This window comes from Mastomys coucha, unplaced genomic scaffold (genome assembly GCF_008632895.1).
Source record: "Mastomys coucha isolate ucsf_1 unplaced genomic scaffold, UCSF_Mcou_1 pScaffold20, whole genome shotgun sequence".
Lineage (NCBI taxonomy): Eukaryota > Metazoa > Chordata > Mammalia > Rodentia > Muridae > Mastomys > Mastomys coucha.
In genome coordinates, this window is record NW_022196903.1 from 55487262 (window position 1) to 55503893 (window position 16632).

Consider the following 16632-nt stretch of genomic DNA (forward strand, 5'->3'; position numbering starts at 1 on the left):
GAGCAGCGCTGTCCCAGCCTTCAGCGTCCCGCAGCGCGCTCCCCTTCCTACCCCGGCGACTCGCAGCTCGCGGGGATCCAGCGCTCGGCGGGCTCCGCTCCCTCCCCCGATTCGGCCGCGGGTGTGCGCGTGTCGCCGCGCCAGGCTGCGTGCAAGGAAGCCAGCGACGCGGTTGGCCGGCGCCGCCCTCCGGCTGCCCCCGCCCGGCCCGACTCTGTCACCCTCACAGAGGCCGCGGCGCCGCCTCCTGCCGCTGGGAGCGCGGCCTGCCCTGGAGGCGCTCGCTGCAGCCGCCCCGCGGCCCCGCTGCGCACACCGCCGCCCACCCGCGGCCGCCGCGCGCCCCGCCCGCTCCCATCCTCGCTCAGTATGACTGACTGCGAAGCTCCGGCGGAGCAGCCGCGGTGGCGCAGGCGGGAGAGGCGGGAGGAGTGCTGAAGACAGGGCCGAGCCTGAGTGGACACCGCGTCGGGACCAGCCCGCAGCTCCAAGGTAGCGACGCGGTGCGCCCGGCTCGCGTGGGGCCTGGGGTGAGCACGACCAGGTGACTCGCCCCGGCTCGGCCGCGGGCCCTGCGGGGAGGACTCGCCCGGCGGGCGTGGGCACTGCGCGACGTAGCCGGCTGGCTCGTGCAACCCGGGGGTCTCGGTCGCAGAGTTGGCTCGGGTTCCGGTTGCGGAGCCCAGGGGGTGGAGACGGTGCGGTGGGGCAGGCGGGAGCTCCAAACCGACCGCCCCTGCCTCCGGAGCCTGCCACGCAGAGTGGACCGATTGCTTTGTGGCACACTCGGGGATCGCGGGGTGCGGGCGTGGGGTGTTCCTGCGTGTGTTCTCGCGCCGGGTCACCCGGGCGGAAAGTGAGCCCCGCGCTGACAGCAGGTGGCTGCCAGGCCCCTCACCTTTGGGCTCTAGTCTTAGGGACTCGCGCACAGGGTGCCAGCGCCAAGGGAGCGTGCGCGAAGGGGCGACCGACCGAGGGATTTGTGAATGGTGCTTCTGCGAGGAGGCTGCGCCTTGCAGATGCAAAGGGGCTAGTATCCCGACGGAGAAGAAAGGCTATTTATGGCAGAGTTGTGGGGTTCCCTTCTGTGTACGCTGAGCCCCTCCTGCTCGGAACTAGAAGCAATCCTGCTTTTTATTTATTTTTTAAACCTCCTGGAACCTGCTCTGTAAAACGAAAGAAGGAAGTATGAAATAGACTCCGGTCTGTACAGGTAGAAGTGCTCCTTGGAGGTCATGAACCCCTGCTCTGATGTTTCTGAGACTCCCAGCTGTCTGTTCCTCTTACCTCTTCTGGTCCCCAGTAGGACCACAGGACAGAAAACCTGCTTGTTTTCGGCAGCTTTCACTCTTCAAACCATTGTAGTTGAGCACTTTCCTTTGGAAATGTAACACACACCTTTCATTCTTCCCTTCCCATAAGGGCTGTTCAAAGAATGTTCACCTATTTTACGTGAAGAGGTGTAATTCAAAGCCCCTGGGAGGCTGTAGCTATATGAGTTGGTGTCGACTCAGACTCTTAAATCTAGTTACTGGGAACAACATAGAGTACTCTTCATCTAGGCTACAGAATAATTAGTTTGTTTTGGTTTCCCATTGTGTTTGCTTTAAACAAGTGCCAATTACAGGGTTATAATTTGAAGCTTAGATGTGAGTTGGGACAGTGTCTACCTGAGAGTACCTTAGCAAATTTATTATGTCCTTTGAAGTCACAAACTATGTTTCTATATAACTGCTGACTGGACAGTGACAATGGAACACCGCTTCAATTAATTTTGAGCTGAATTTTCCTTAGGGCTGCCATATATAATGTTTTTTTCTTTTTTAAATCAGACTGAAATTCCATATTACATATGATTGCACCTTTGGTAGTTACACACACACACACACACACACACACACACACACACCAGTCAACCTATTATCAGAGTGATTTGTCTTCATCTGGCCTCATTAAAGAGACTGACCAGAACTGTTTTGATTTAAAAAAGAAAGTCTGTGTGGTGAACCCCAGTGTGAGCAGCTTTCCCTATCAGTCTGTTCATTTGAATAGAGCTGAGAGTTTGATATCACACACACACACACACACACACACACACACACACACGTTTATATATATTATCATCTGTTTATCTGTCACCATCTATTGTCTATTATTGCTAGCTTCATGTGCATTTGCAGTGCTGGGGTGTCTTGATGTCAGGTAGACTCTGACCACTACCACACTGATTTTTAGGATCGTAGCAAGTGTTGGAACATAGAGATAGTTCTATCACTGTGATACTGGAAGTCATATTTATGGAATATTCTTAATGTTGTTGGAATTGGTAATTGTTTCTTATTTCAAAGGTATTTCTAATGTTAGGGACTGTTAGTTAATATTAAATACCTGAAGTAGAAAATGAAATATTTATGACCTTATGGTAGTAGTTACTTGCTTTTTTATCATGCATTATTATTCATCATAACGCTCATATTAAAGGCCTCTCTTGAGTAGTGGGTTGTCTAGACAGTTTTGAAACACACAGGAACTTCTTTCTGTATGCCCTACTCTTCAGAAACACATAGGCAGTTTGAAAGAATCTGATGTGTGTACTTAAATATAGAGTTAACAACTGATGATAGCATGGGATTACAGGTCTAGTGAGGTGTCCAGGGATTCAGAGCATGACAGTAACATTTAGTACTAGATTTTTGTTTGAAAAACCTTCATTCGGTAGATGAAACTTACTTTGTCTTTTATTAAAGGGTTCGTAAGATTAGTAGGTTGTGGATGACCTACAAAGTCTAAGATGCAAATCTGGAGTAGAGAACAGTAAAGAAGACATGGAAGATAAGTTTGCTTTGTGATAGATTTAGATATTGTTAAATATTGGACAAGTTGGGCCTGTTCTGATGTAAAATGTTTTATGACTTCACTTCTTGGATTTTGTGGTCAGTGTTTCTTTACTTGACAGGCTAAATCTGTATGTCTTAGAATAAGTAGTTTATTTTTGGACTTCTACAGTAGTGAAGTACTTGTAGGGAAATAGTACTGAGTGGTTACATGTCTCCACATCATATTAAGATATAGTAGCAAGTCTGTGGTACACTACCTCTTCATGCTGTCATGGTGACTTCTTCCTTACTTAAACATCTTGGGTCTCTTCCCCAAAGAAACCTGATAAGGTGTAGAGCAACAGTGTTGATGAGCATTGATAGATTGTATAACATTTTATTATCCTGTATATGCATTATCTAGTAAATAATATATTTATAAATATTCATTTGTAAGTTGGTTTATTTGGTGGATAGATTAGATTTTATCTCAAATTCTTACATGTACCAAAATGATCCTTTGACCACCTTACATGACTTGCCATGAATATAGCACAATGATTTTCAGCTTGTGGGGAAGTTTTCAGAGCAGTAGCAAAACTTGCATAGATCATTTTGCTATCTCTTAGCAGAAAATTGTATTACTAATAGTAGCATGACCTATTAGTATTCTATACTTGTGTGTGTGTGTGTGTGTTTTAATTTTTTATGGTACAAAATAAACTCTGACAGTCTTTTTTGTAAAGATATAGCCTATATGTAATGGCTGTCTATGAAGTGAGTGATAGTTTTTATAGAAACATTGAATGTTAAAAATGCATATTTCCATTTTACAAGCACAAAGGTAAACAGTAGAGTTGACTTCGAGCATGTCTATGACGACAGCACAGAAGTATATTACAGTGACAGTAAAGAAATTGTACAAACACTGCACATGACTTTCCAATAGCCAAATGGAATTACTTTCAGGTTAGCTGAATTAAAAGATTTTCACATTTCTATGTTGTTGACAGTACATGGATATGTCCTCACCGAGGAAAAGCCTCTTAAATCAGACTTCATAATCATGTGTGAGTGGAGTGATATCCAGCCTAGCCAGGCACAGATCAGACTGTCTCTCTGTCAGCTGATCTCTTTGCAGTGTGGTTTTGGATTGGATGTCACAGGTGTATCATATTGATAATGTATCCTTGGCTACTATATGACTGACGGCTTCTGCGTGACTCCCCTACTGGGTACTGACAAAACCTACTAGCTTTATATAAATGACATGAGCCTTTATCAGCCATATGATCTTCACTATGCAGGGGTGTCAGTTAACAATAAATAATGAAATGTGGGCTGAGAGAAGCAGTGAGAACCAGGAGAGGCTGAGTGAAAACATCCATGAAAGAAACATGCTTCATTTGGAGCTAAAGTTAAGTATGGACTGTTTCCCTGTGTAATGCCTTAAAGGGAAAGTGATAGTGGTCATCTGTGCTTTTAAACACTATCCATATGATATTAAAAAATGTTAAAAGTATTTCCTCTTGGTGATTGGAAATGAAGCTGTTTGGTCAAATTACTTAGAACTTTGAATATGGCTTCAGGACTTAAATTATTTATATTATATTCATAATTTTAAAAGTTTTATAAAATTACACTGATCATTTACTTTATGTATATACATACACACAGCATCATAAACACATAGAGTTGTCTCAAAGCCCTACTTCTGCAGTGAATTTAGATAAAATCTGCACACCTTCCTGAGTCATGTTCACGTGTTTACTTCCTGTATCTCCTTTCCTGTAACGCTTGTCCTACCTCAGCTCTGTCCTATCCCCTCCTTCTCTAATCCAGATATCCAGATGTAAGTTACTTCTCTAGGTTTTCTGTGCTAAGCCAATTGCCCTATTATGTATTGTTTTGGTTATGGCTCTGTCTATTTTGTGACACATACTACAAGTTTTAATTGTATATGTCTTTTGGAATTGGTTCAGTATTGAGTTACCAGAAATTACTAATGTCTACCTTATTGATATTCAGCAAATACTGGCCGACTAAATGAATAAATAAATACATGTCTGGTGGCTGGGGTGGTGGCTCAGTGGTTAGAAGCACTTACTGCTCTTATAGAGGACCTGAGTTTGGTTTCCAGCTCCCACATTGTATCTCAACTCCCACTCAAAGCATCTAACACTCTCTTCTGATCTCTGCAGATGTATTCATGAACCACATACACACATACACTGAGGCACATCATTATACATGTACAATAAAGTAAATAAGTATTTTAAAAGAGCAGGATTTACACCCTCACCCTAAGGAACTCCTCCAAAGAAAACCTTTCTAAGAAAGATTTAAAATTGATGGTGTCTCTAGAACTTTGATAAACACATGCACCTCTTTCTTTTATGTTTTGGAAATGGTGAGGCATAATTTTACCAAGAACAATAACAACATTTATGATGAACTGGATACTTGTGTGTGGAAAGTAGTTTGTATCTTGTGTCATGAATTTCCTCTAACATTGCAAAGTCAATTGGATGCAAATAATAATGAGGAAGTTTTTGTGTATCTCCACTATAACCTGTCAGGTTATCTAGATCAGTCTGAGCTTTTTATTCCATGATACAAAACTACTAACTAGCATGCATTTGAAAGAATATGTATTCTGTTCATTTTTAAAAACATATTTATATAATATATTTATGTATGTTGCAAACTATTTTATGGATCAGTAATGTATGTGCTGTGTGGAGACAGTTTTCTCCTTCCCCATGGGTTGTCAGGCTTAATTGGTAAATGCTTTACCTTTTGAGCTGTCTCACTGCCTAGGGGTCTATTTCTTTGATGTCTGGTCGACCAGGCACAGAGACATCAGTACCTACTCATCTTGTTTCCCCCATCTTCAATACTGCTGCCCTGGCTTCTTGGTCAGGTAGAAGAGGTGAGAGAGGATGCACCAGGCTGATGTTCCCACTGTCTCAATGTGTTTCTCAAACAATGTAAACCCTCAACAGCCTCCCCTTTCAGTCCTCTTACTCCTACTGTAAAGTTTAATTTGTTAAGGAAAATGCAAGGTATGACATGTATCATTTTGAGGATGAGTGCATTTACACATAGGCTGTTTAACCATGCATTCTCTTTCAGTTTTGGAGAAGTGCAGCTCATTGTCTGGAAGGTTTTACACAGAAAGTTGACTTTCAGTACAGTTGTGATTCATGTTCTTGTCCCATAAAAAGGAGGAAATGTTTGTTTTAGCTTTTATCCACCAGTTCATCTATTTAAGTGATGAGTTAATCAATGTCACAGTGTGTGTGTGTGTGTGTGTGTGTGTGTGTGTGTGTGTGTGTAGGAGAAAATGTACTTAAAGACTGACAGAATGCCAGGAACATAGTTGAACTTATCTGTCATGGAACTCTTACTAGACTAGCTGCATACATGTATATATTTTATAATATGCTTAAGCCAGTGAGTCAAGTGAGATAAATGATAATCTCAAAGAGTGGTTATTAGCCTAGAAGTTTGGAATACAGGAAGAACAACCCACAAACCACAAGGAACTCAAGAAGGAAGACCAAAGGTGGACATTTCATTCCTTCTTAAAAGGGGGAACCAAGTACCCATGGAAGGAGTGGTAGAGATTAACTATGGAGCAGAGACTGAAGGAAAGACAAGCCAGCCTAAATATAGTTAGTTATCTCCTGAGAGGCTCTGACAGTACCTGACTAATACAGATGTAGAGGCTCACAGCCATCCATTGAACTAAGTACAGGGTCCCCAGTGAAGGAGTTAGAGAAAGGACCAATGGAGCTGAGGGGTTTGTAGCTCCTTAGGACGAACAACAATATGAACTAACTAGTACCCTCAGCGCTCCCAGGGACTCAACCACCAACCAAGGACTATACATGGTGGGACCGATTGTTCTGGCAGCATGTGTGTAGTAGAGGTTTGCAAAGTTGATCATCAATGGGACGAGAGGCCCTTGGCCCTGTGAAGGTTCTGTGCCCCAGTGTAAGAGAATGCCAAGGCCAATAAGTAGGAGAGGGTGGGGTTGCAAGCAGGGGGAGGGGAGGCAACAGGAGTTTGTTCTTGTTTGTTTTTTTTTGTTTTTTGTTTTTTTTTTTGAGGGGAAACTGGGAAAGAAGAAATCATATGATATGTAAATAAAGAAAATATCTAATAAAAACAAAACAAAACAAAAAAACAAAAAAAAACCCAAAAAACAAAAACACAAAAACAAAAACAAAATAGTTGGTTGCTTAACTGGATATTTCCCTTAAAATCTATTTTGTAACACTTGTCAAACTCTGTCTTTATTGCTAGCATTGTTTAAATCTTAGCTTGTGCATAAGCCCAGCCCTGACTGAGGGGAATTTCTTCTGTGCAGTAGAAAGTGTAACTGATTTCTAGCCTAGCATTCTGGATGTTATCATAAAAAACAACACAAAAAACCCTTGGTGTTCAACAATAAGGCTTCTTTCTTACAGATGAAATGTCTTTATCCCTTAATATTTTCTCTATGTCTCGATAAATTACTTAGTCTCCCCATCCTACCATTGAAGCAAGCCCTTCTCTCAGCAATCTCCTATACTTCTTTAAAGCCCAGGCCTCTTCTGAAATGACTCCATTTCCTGAGCCCCTTTGTCTGTCAGCATGGCTGATAGTACAGCCTGCTTCCTGGCTTTCTAAGCATTTCCAGCTCCTAGAGGTGTGCTTCATTCCAGTAGTCACCGCAGGATTTCTTGATGCCAGCTACTTATGGCCCATTGCCATACGCCAGATTCTTAGACTTGTTGGACTTCTTGGGGTATTTATAGCTTGTTTTTTACAGTGTTTTCCAGACCACAGTGCAAAGTTTATTGTCAGTTTATAGCAATGACCAGAGTGTTTTATTTTGCCATACATAAACTTTCCTTACTGGAGTGTCTTACTATTGAACTACATCTGAAAATATCCCTTAGGTGTCAGTCAGTTTCAGAGAGAATGATCCTCCTATGGCAGAATTTGAAAGGAGGTATTTGCCAGTAACTTATGATCATTGCAGAACAAGTCAATCCATCCTCTTTGAAGCAAAAAGTTCTTCTGCGTCTTTATTGATGCCCTAATACATGTCTGTGCCTAAGTGAGTAGTGGCTTCATAGTATACTGGTTCTCTGCTTCCAAGAAGCTGTTCAAGATCCATTGGCTTTTCCATGAGTTTTTTGAATAAACTCTGTTTAGAAGGTACAGTACCTAATAAAGAAATGCATTCCAGATGTGTTGCCTTCTTTTATGACACTATTCAGCCAATGAAACTTAGTACACTTCTGTGCTTAGGAAGTGTTTAATAAGCTGAATCTGCTCTCCTGCTTTAATGAGAAGCCCAGCAATAAACCTTCCTCATTAACTCAAGGGAGACAGATTGTCCTGACTGAGTAGCAGTTCTCTGAAGTAAGCCCTTTCTTTGAATTAGTTAGGTATTGTGACTCTGTTAATGATTCTTTATTGCTGTGTCTGAATGTATGTATGTTTGTATAGTTGGGTGGCTTTGTTTGGTTTTGTAGCACTGGCAAATAGTGTAACATAAACCTACATCAAGATTGCAAGTAAAATCAAGCAGAATCCAAAATGGCAGAAATAACTATTGTCCTTTAATTCTCTGGGCTATTGCTCATTTGGAAGACTATTCTTATGTCTGTCATTTTCACTGTTTTTATTTTATGGAGATACTAGCCACCAACACAGTAAGTCTGAACATATAAAATATGACCAGTGTTTATTTCTTCTAAGTGCAACCTTTTCAAAGACATTCAGGAAAAACACCAAGGAGAGAAGTGTCCTTTTATCAAAAACAGGTGAGAAAAAGGAAGAAAACACCCACTAGCCAAACTCAGGAAGTCCTAGAAACACCAGATTACAGTAACATACTTCTGGCAATGGCTGAATATGCTTCTAGGTGACAAAGCCAACACGTTTGTACACTAAATTTTAAATTTGGATTCTAAATTTTAAAAGTGTATTGCTGGCCTGGAGAGTTGGATCAGCAGATAAGAACATTTATTACTCTTTCATAGAACCTGGGATTGTTTCTCAGCACCCACTTGTGGTTTATAGCCATCCATGCTACAGTTCCACATGACCCAATGCCCTCTACTTAGCTGTAGGTTCTAGGCATTCATGTGGTACAAATACATGCACATGGGCAACACACACACACACACACACACACACATACACACACACACACACACAGAGAAAGAGAGAGAGAGACCCTTAAATAAATATTATCTATGGCACCAATAACTCAATGATAGCAATTTAATTTAAAAATTTAAAGTATTTTATTATATGTTAACACTAAGGAATATTAAAGAACTTACTAATTAATAAATTTTTTAAAAGTTACAATGTATAAATGATATAGCATAATGAGTTATAATCTAACTCATGCTTAATTTTAAAAAAAAGAGACATTACTAAATTGAGTCATTATAGGAAGCATATAAGATTTTTATACTATATGTATATAAACTTTAAGCAATATTAAGACAAAAATAGACTTTGAGTTATTTTACTTTGCTTTTTTCTCTGTGTTTATATCTGTATTTGTGCATGTGTAAATGCCAGAGTTCAATATTAAAGGTTCTACCCATCTTTTTGGAGATGGAGTCTCTCACTGACTTTGAACTTGCCAAGCAGAGTTGCCTCCACTGATCCTGCCTCCATCTCTCCAGCACTGAAATTACAAGTGTGCACCACCATACTTAGCTTTTTTTATTGTTGTTCAGTGTGTATTCTGGGGATTGAACACAGGTCCTGTGCTCTCAGGACAAGCACTTTCCTAACTGAGCTCTCTGGGCCATATTTCTTACACTATGTCCTGGTGTGTGGCATTGGAGAACAGCTTTTCCATCAGAAGCAGTTTCTTTTTGGATGGAGTGTCCTGGGATGGGAAGAATGGACTGGGAGAATGCAGGTCAAAGGACAGTCATTGTGTTACTTCCCCAAACCAGGACAAACCTGCTCCACTTTCAGTGTCTAAGGACCTCTGGAAGAATGTGACACCTCCTGTTTCCCAGCACAGACTCAGAATGTGAAATGTCCATATGTCAGAGGGTGTGTAAAGCTGGAGTGGTGTGACAGGTTACTATTATAGGGACAGGACAATATACACTGCTAGGCCTACTTACAACCCTAATATGATAAACATCTCAGGATTCTAGGTCTCCACAGAAGATAGGAATGTAAGGATTCCAGGATATCTCTGAAAAGTCAATTTCAGTGTGTGACGACACAGAAAGTACTGAAGTGTAATGCAATAAAAGAACAGAAGAGATTTCTTTTATTACTTTAAGCAAGAGAATTTTAAGTGGAGTACAGAACCAAATGAGAGAATTTTAAGTGGAGTACAGAACCAAGTGATAAATTTGAATTTCAGGAAGTCCTCTAGTCCTCTTCAGGGTACTTTCATGTTGAAACCTTCTGTTGCAAAGTACAAATGTATTTGTTTTTATTATAGCAATCCTAGAGGTCATTGCGTTTGATGCTACATCCTCTCTTGAAGCGTCTAGTTTTCCATCACTTGGTTTCTAGCAGATTCTTCAAAGCTCAATGCAAATGTAAACTCATGGCAGCATCTTAATCCCATGCTAAGAGTCTGTGAATTCCAGTAACATCTCATGTCTATACTATATCTCCACTTGAAATGTTATAAATCATTGTTTGCTTGTTTTACACATCCTGTCAGGGCAAAGAGCTTACTTTCCATTTGAATCTGGTCTGAAACAAAGACATGAAGATTCTTGTTGAATAAACTTACTGCTGCCTAAGAGTGACTTGAGTTTGGAGAATTGGGCTGATGGCTTAGTCTGTGAAGTGTTTGTTATATAACATAAGGACCTGAGTTCAGATTTCCAGCATCCACCTAAAAGCCAGTAGCTGCTGCATGAGCTTGGGACCCCAGCATTTCAGAGACAAGAGAGAAAGATTACTGGAGTCTGCTGACCAGTCAACCTAGACAAACCCCAAATCAGTGGGTTCCACATTCGGTTAGACCCTGTCTTCTAGCCAACCAACAAACCAATCAACCAACAATCAAACAACTCAGTCAATCAATAGTTGACTGACTATTGTGTACAAAATAAAGGTAGAGAGGAACTGGGAAAGACACCCAATGTTTACTCTGATTTCCATATGTGAAGACACACTAGTACACTTGAACTTGAACACATACAAACAGACATATATAATACATATACACACACATGAACACACATGATCATACACACATCAACACATGCACATGAACACAAACGTACATGAACACATATACATTGCACACACACATGAAAACACACAAGAACACACATATGATCATATAAACACATGAACAACCTCCCCTCCACACCCACACATATTAAAACAATGACTTGATTGTCCATTTTATGTTAACTACTTTGCACAAATGCAACTGTCCTGATTTCAGGCTCTAATTTCGTCAAACGCTGTTCTACGTGGCTATTTCGTAGTCTGAAAACTTATTCCTAATCTGAATTTTGTCCCCTCACATGAGTACAATTCTCACGAAGAGTGAAAGCAAAGAAGAAAGTGGCATTTGAACTAATAGGTATTCAGAGTTTGCAGGAGTGAGTAAGGAAGACCAGTGAGGGATTACTTGGAGGATGAAGGTCAAAGCAAGAGTTATTTTGTCACTTTCTGTTAGGAAAATGAAACATACTCCACTTTCTACTTTCCACTAAAGGCTTCTGGAATGTGCCATCTCCTGTTTCTCTACACAGATCCATATTTTTGATTTGGCCATGACAGTGAGGGTATATAAGGCTAATTGCTTTTTATCACACTTGTGTCTTCTGGTACAGAGTGTGTGTTCGTTTCTAAGGATCTCTATAGGGATAATAACTAGAGGCTAGTTTGGGAAGAGTTTCTCTTTTGGTTAGAATTTGCTGTGTTTCAAGTGCCCGAAGCAAAGCACATGGTTGTGTGGCCATTATGTGGGACATTTCCTCTCTATAGTTCACCTTTCCTGGCTTTGAAGTGGATACATTCTATATATTCTGGCCTTCTGTTTCTTATTTTTATTCTTCTTCTTCTTTCTAGAATTGCTAACAGGAAAGTTTCAGTAATGAAGCAGGGATAGTCAGGGACACCCAGAAATTATTTCCTAGTAATTTCTTCCCTTGGGAGTCTACTTGTATAGCTATGATAAATAACAGGAATTCAAAGTAAATTAGGCATTAGGGAAAAGACTTTTAAAGCATGATGAAAATAAAGAAATCTTTTATAATCCCGAATAAACTCAGAGTTAGGTAAACAAGTGAATTCTTCGCTAAATTTCTGAAGTTATGTGAAATATACCATTAATTGTATGGGTTAAAAGTGCCATTTTCTAATGATACTAAGACTGGAACTCTCATAAAAATGGTGGCTGGCATATATAAAAGAAAGGTTGTTTTAAAACTGTGTCGAGACTGAGTGTACATATGGCTTCATGGGACGTTTTTAGCAGAAGTGCCAGGAGAAAGGAATACATTTAACAAACCCACAAATCATTTGTGCTGTGCAAACAGAATGTTGTGATAAGAACACTGGGGATCCTGAGCACACCGAAAGGTCAGGATTCTGGGGACCAAGCGTGGGCTTTTGCACCTTCTTAAATTGTGTGCCTGGAAAGAATAGGTTTACCTTAGACTATGATCTTTTACAGAGAAAATTGTATAGTAAATTTTTTTTTTATCAAAACCCAGTACCAATATTTTCAATTAAAATACTTTGAAAATAATTAGAAGCTAGATCAATTTTGGTGGTCCCTGTACAGGTATAAACCTACTCAGGCAAATGGGAATGTTATTTTTACATTGGCACCTGTCTTGCATAACTTGTTCTAGTGATTCTGCATACTTTATAGCCCAATAGAAATAGACACAATATAAGTTATATATTTGTCTTTTTTTTAGAGAGGGTTCACTTTAAGAAACTTGCTCATCCATCTGGTAGGTAGAACTCTGACAACTAGGATTCTTGTGCATCAGTGTATAGACAGGGTTCTTCATTCTCCAGAAAACCTCTGCTTCTACTCTGAGGCCTTTACATGATTGGATGAGACACAGTCACACCACTGAAAGTGATCTGCTTTGCCTGAAGCTAAAAGATGGTGGATGTGAAACACATCCGTCATGGCCAAACAGTGTAGAGGGGCAGAGATGGCTCTCAGTTATAATCAACGCAAAGGGTGAGGGGGAATGTGCTTCCAGGATCTTTCTAGGTCACACAGAAACTTGTGCATATGTGTTTTTGCCTCAACCAGGAATATTTTAGCTGTGGTCAGCTGCTAGAATGCTTAGCCACGTATTTGTTATTTATTTTTTGTTACTTTTATTAAGCACATGTCAGGTGTAGCAGATGATGGGGTGGGACCAAATAAAAAGTGATTAGCTATATCTTCTGGGAATTTAACTTCGGTGAAAGAGCAGGACACTGATGCCTACTTCACAAATATATCTGAAGAGAAAGGATATGCATGCTTCAACTTTGAGAGCTGTAAGTCATTTTTTCCCATGTGTAACTTAAGGAAAATGAACATGTTCTATGCCAATGTTAATTTTCCAAACTATTTTGCTTGTTACTTTAGCATGATAGAGTGGTTCATACATGAAATTGGATCATGAGAGTTATGCTTGACCAGTACAGGTCAACTTCATTCACATGATGTTGGCTATACACATTCATTTTAGCATATAAAAGGATATTTCTGTGTTCAACTTATGCCAAGTTCTTTAATATATATTATGCTTTAAAAGTGTCTGACAATTGGACTGTGATATTGAACTAATAATATTGCTTTTTATGTAGCATACAGGAGTAAATCTTTACTGGAGCAAAATGGACATTTCCTAAGGTCACATTAATGTCCTGAAACTATATTTTCTTTCTATTTCCTTATGAGGAATAGACTTGTCTGCTTGGCTCTTAAGGCTGTTTGTAAGCTTATCGTACTGTTAATTAAAACAAGATCTTTCACTACGGTGAGATCATACAACTTGCCACCCTCTCACACATATAGCATATTCATTTCATCCTTTTATGCAAATCTGAGATGTCCTTATCAGACTAATTCCATGAAACTTCCCTGGTGCTTTCATTAGGCCTGGAAAACTGCTTTTTGAGCTACTATTGGATTGTGACACTCCATACTTGGCACAAGACAATTGAGTACAGTCTGTTCTGTTAAAAAGGATATTTCTTCATGAAATTTGCAGGCAAATGAATGGAACTTGAAAATATCATCCAAGTGAGGTAACTCAGTCACAAAAAACACACATGGTATGCACTCACTGATAAGTGGATATTAGCCCAAAAGTTCTGAATACCCAAGATATAATATACAGACCATATGAAGCCCAATAGGAAAGAAGACCAAAGTGTGGGTGCTTCAGTGCTTTTCAGAAAGGAGAACAAAATACTCACAGGAAGAAATATGGAGACGTGTGGAGCAGAGACTGAAGGAAAGGCCATCCAGAGACTGCCCCACCTGGGGATCCATCTCATATACAGTCACCAAACCCGGATGCTAATGTGGATGCTGGGAAGTGCTTGCTGACAGATATGGCTGTCTCCTGAGAGGCTTTGCCAGAGCCTGACAAATACAGAGGCAGATGCTCACAGACAACCATTGGACTAAGCACAGGGTTCCCTATTGAGGAGTTGGAGAAAGACTGAAGGAGCTGAGGGGGTTTGCAACCCCATGGGAGTAACAACAGTGTCAACCAGCTAGACTCCCCAGACCTCCCAGGGACTGGACCACCAACCAAAGAGTACTCATGGAGGGACCCAAGGCTCTGGCTTCATATGTGGCAGAGGATGACCATGTTGGACATTATAGGGAGGAGAGGCCCTTAAGCCTGATGGTGCTTGATGCCCCAGTGTAGGGGAATGCCAGGGCAGGAAGACTGGAATGGATAGGTGGGTGGGGAAGCACTCTCCTAGAGGAAGGGGTAGGGGAAATGGGGTAGGGGGTTTCTGGAGGGGAGACCTGGAAAGGGGAAAATATCCAATAAAAAAAGAAAGAAAAAAGTATTTTTCTGTGATGGGAATTAACTTGCACATAGAGGATAAACAAGGGAATTCTGATAGTGAAATACATTAACTTAGCTCAGTTAAAGAGAAGAGATAGTGTAAGAAGTACTTGTGAATTTCTTGCTTGTCCTGTCTCACTGGTACCTATGTGGTGGTTTGAGTGAGAATGACTTCCAGGGGTGCATATGTGCAATGCTTAGTCTCCAGGCTGTGGATCTGTTTGAGAAAGGTTAAGGAGATTTAAACATAATGTAGGAGGTGTGTCATGAGGGGTGGGCTTTGAGGTTTCAAAAACTCATACTATTCCAGTTAGCTTGCTCTTTCTTGACTTTATACTTATGGATTGCATGTAAGTTCTCAGCTACTTTTCCAGTGCAATGCCTGCCTACCTGCTGCATGCTCCCCATGCATAGGGTATGGACTCTAACCCTCTGGAACTGTGAAGTCCAAATTAAGTAGCCATGGCTTTCGTGTGTTCTACCTCCAAGTTAGAAGTATCTGTGGGTTTCCTGCAGGTTCCTATGATGACTGGGATACCTTCACAGCCTTGCCTATTGAAGCCAATTTCTTCACAGATTGCATCTCGGCACTGTAACACCATCACAGTGTTCTATATTTTCATAACACTACAAACCATTCTCTCACAGGAAGAAGGAGATATAAATTTACAATTTTGGTAGACACCAAATATATACATCTTGCCTTCTTCCACTATAAGCTCCTGGATAACAGACAGCATGTTGATTCTTTTTCCCTCATGTTTGTATTCCTATATCCTCGCAAGCAGCCAATGTATTGGAATTAATATACACTGTAAAAGGCACACATATATTCGTATCAGTAATATAAGATATATGCTTATGTAAGTAATAATTTAGTTGGATAAATGGATTATTGAGTAAACTAATTTTTCCCTTCTTTTATCTATTTTTAACAACCAAGACATAAATAATTCTCTGTCTGTATCATTTCCACATCACCACATTCCTATATCCATTGTTCATCTGCATCTCAAGCCAATTCTGTATAGAGTTTCTCTTTTTCTGTTTTATTTTTCCAATGATTTGTTTTTATTCACTTTACATCCCAGTCAAAGCCCTTCCTCATTCCTCTCCTCCCAGTCCCACCTTTTCAAATCCCTCACCTCATTGCCCCCCCTTCTCCTCAAAGAAGGGGAGCCATCCTTGTGTGCCACCCTACCCTAAGGCACCTAGTTCTATGAACTATGCACATTTTCTCCCACTGAGGCTCAACCAGGCCGTCTAGTTAGGGGAAGAGGATCCAACGACAGGGAACAGAGACTAAGAAAGCCTCTGCTTCACTTGTTAGGGGAATCACATGAAGAAAGATCAAGCTGAACATTTTTGCTACTAATGTGTAGGGGGCCTAGGTCCTGCCCCGCATGCTCCCTGGTTGGTGGCTCAGTCTCTGTGAGTCCCTAGGGGCTCAGGTTAGTTGGCTCTGTAGGTCTTCCTGTGGTGTCCTTGACTCCTCCAGCTTGCTCTGTTCTATCCCTCACCAAACTGAAGGGCAAACTATTTACACATTGTTCCATTTATGGCTTTTCTATCCAGAACATGGATGAATGTTTTGTAGATTATTTCTTAAGTTCTACTTTTGTGTATATGCATATCTTTCTTGAACTTGCCTTCATATCTTAATTGGTCAAGCTTTAACTTTGAGATGTCTATATTCTTTTTTTTTTTTATTTTAGATATTTTCTTTATTTACATGTAAATTTCTCCTTTCCCAGTTT

General features: G+C 40.6%; 1 protein-coding gene across 5 annotated transcripts in view; it reads left to right on the top strand.

Annotated features, from left to right (window-relative positions):
- The first annotated feature begins 235 nt into the window (after positions 1-235).
- Positions 236-16632, top strand: part of Ccser1 (coiled-coil serine rich protein 1) — a 1196027-nt gene continuing 1179630 nt past the window's right edge. The window contains exon 1 of one of the 5 annotated variants that reach the window (XM_031382065.1): positions 236-492. The gene's annotated coding sequence lies outside the window, so the exon portion shown is untranslated. The remainder of the gene's footprint in view (positions 493-16632) is intronic. The other 4 variants (XM_031382062.1, XM_031382066.1, XM_031382068.1 and 1 more) reach the window with 4 other exon arrangements.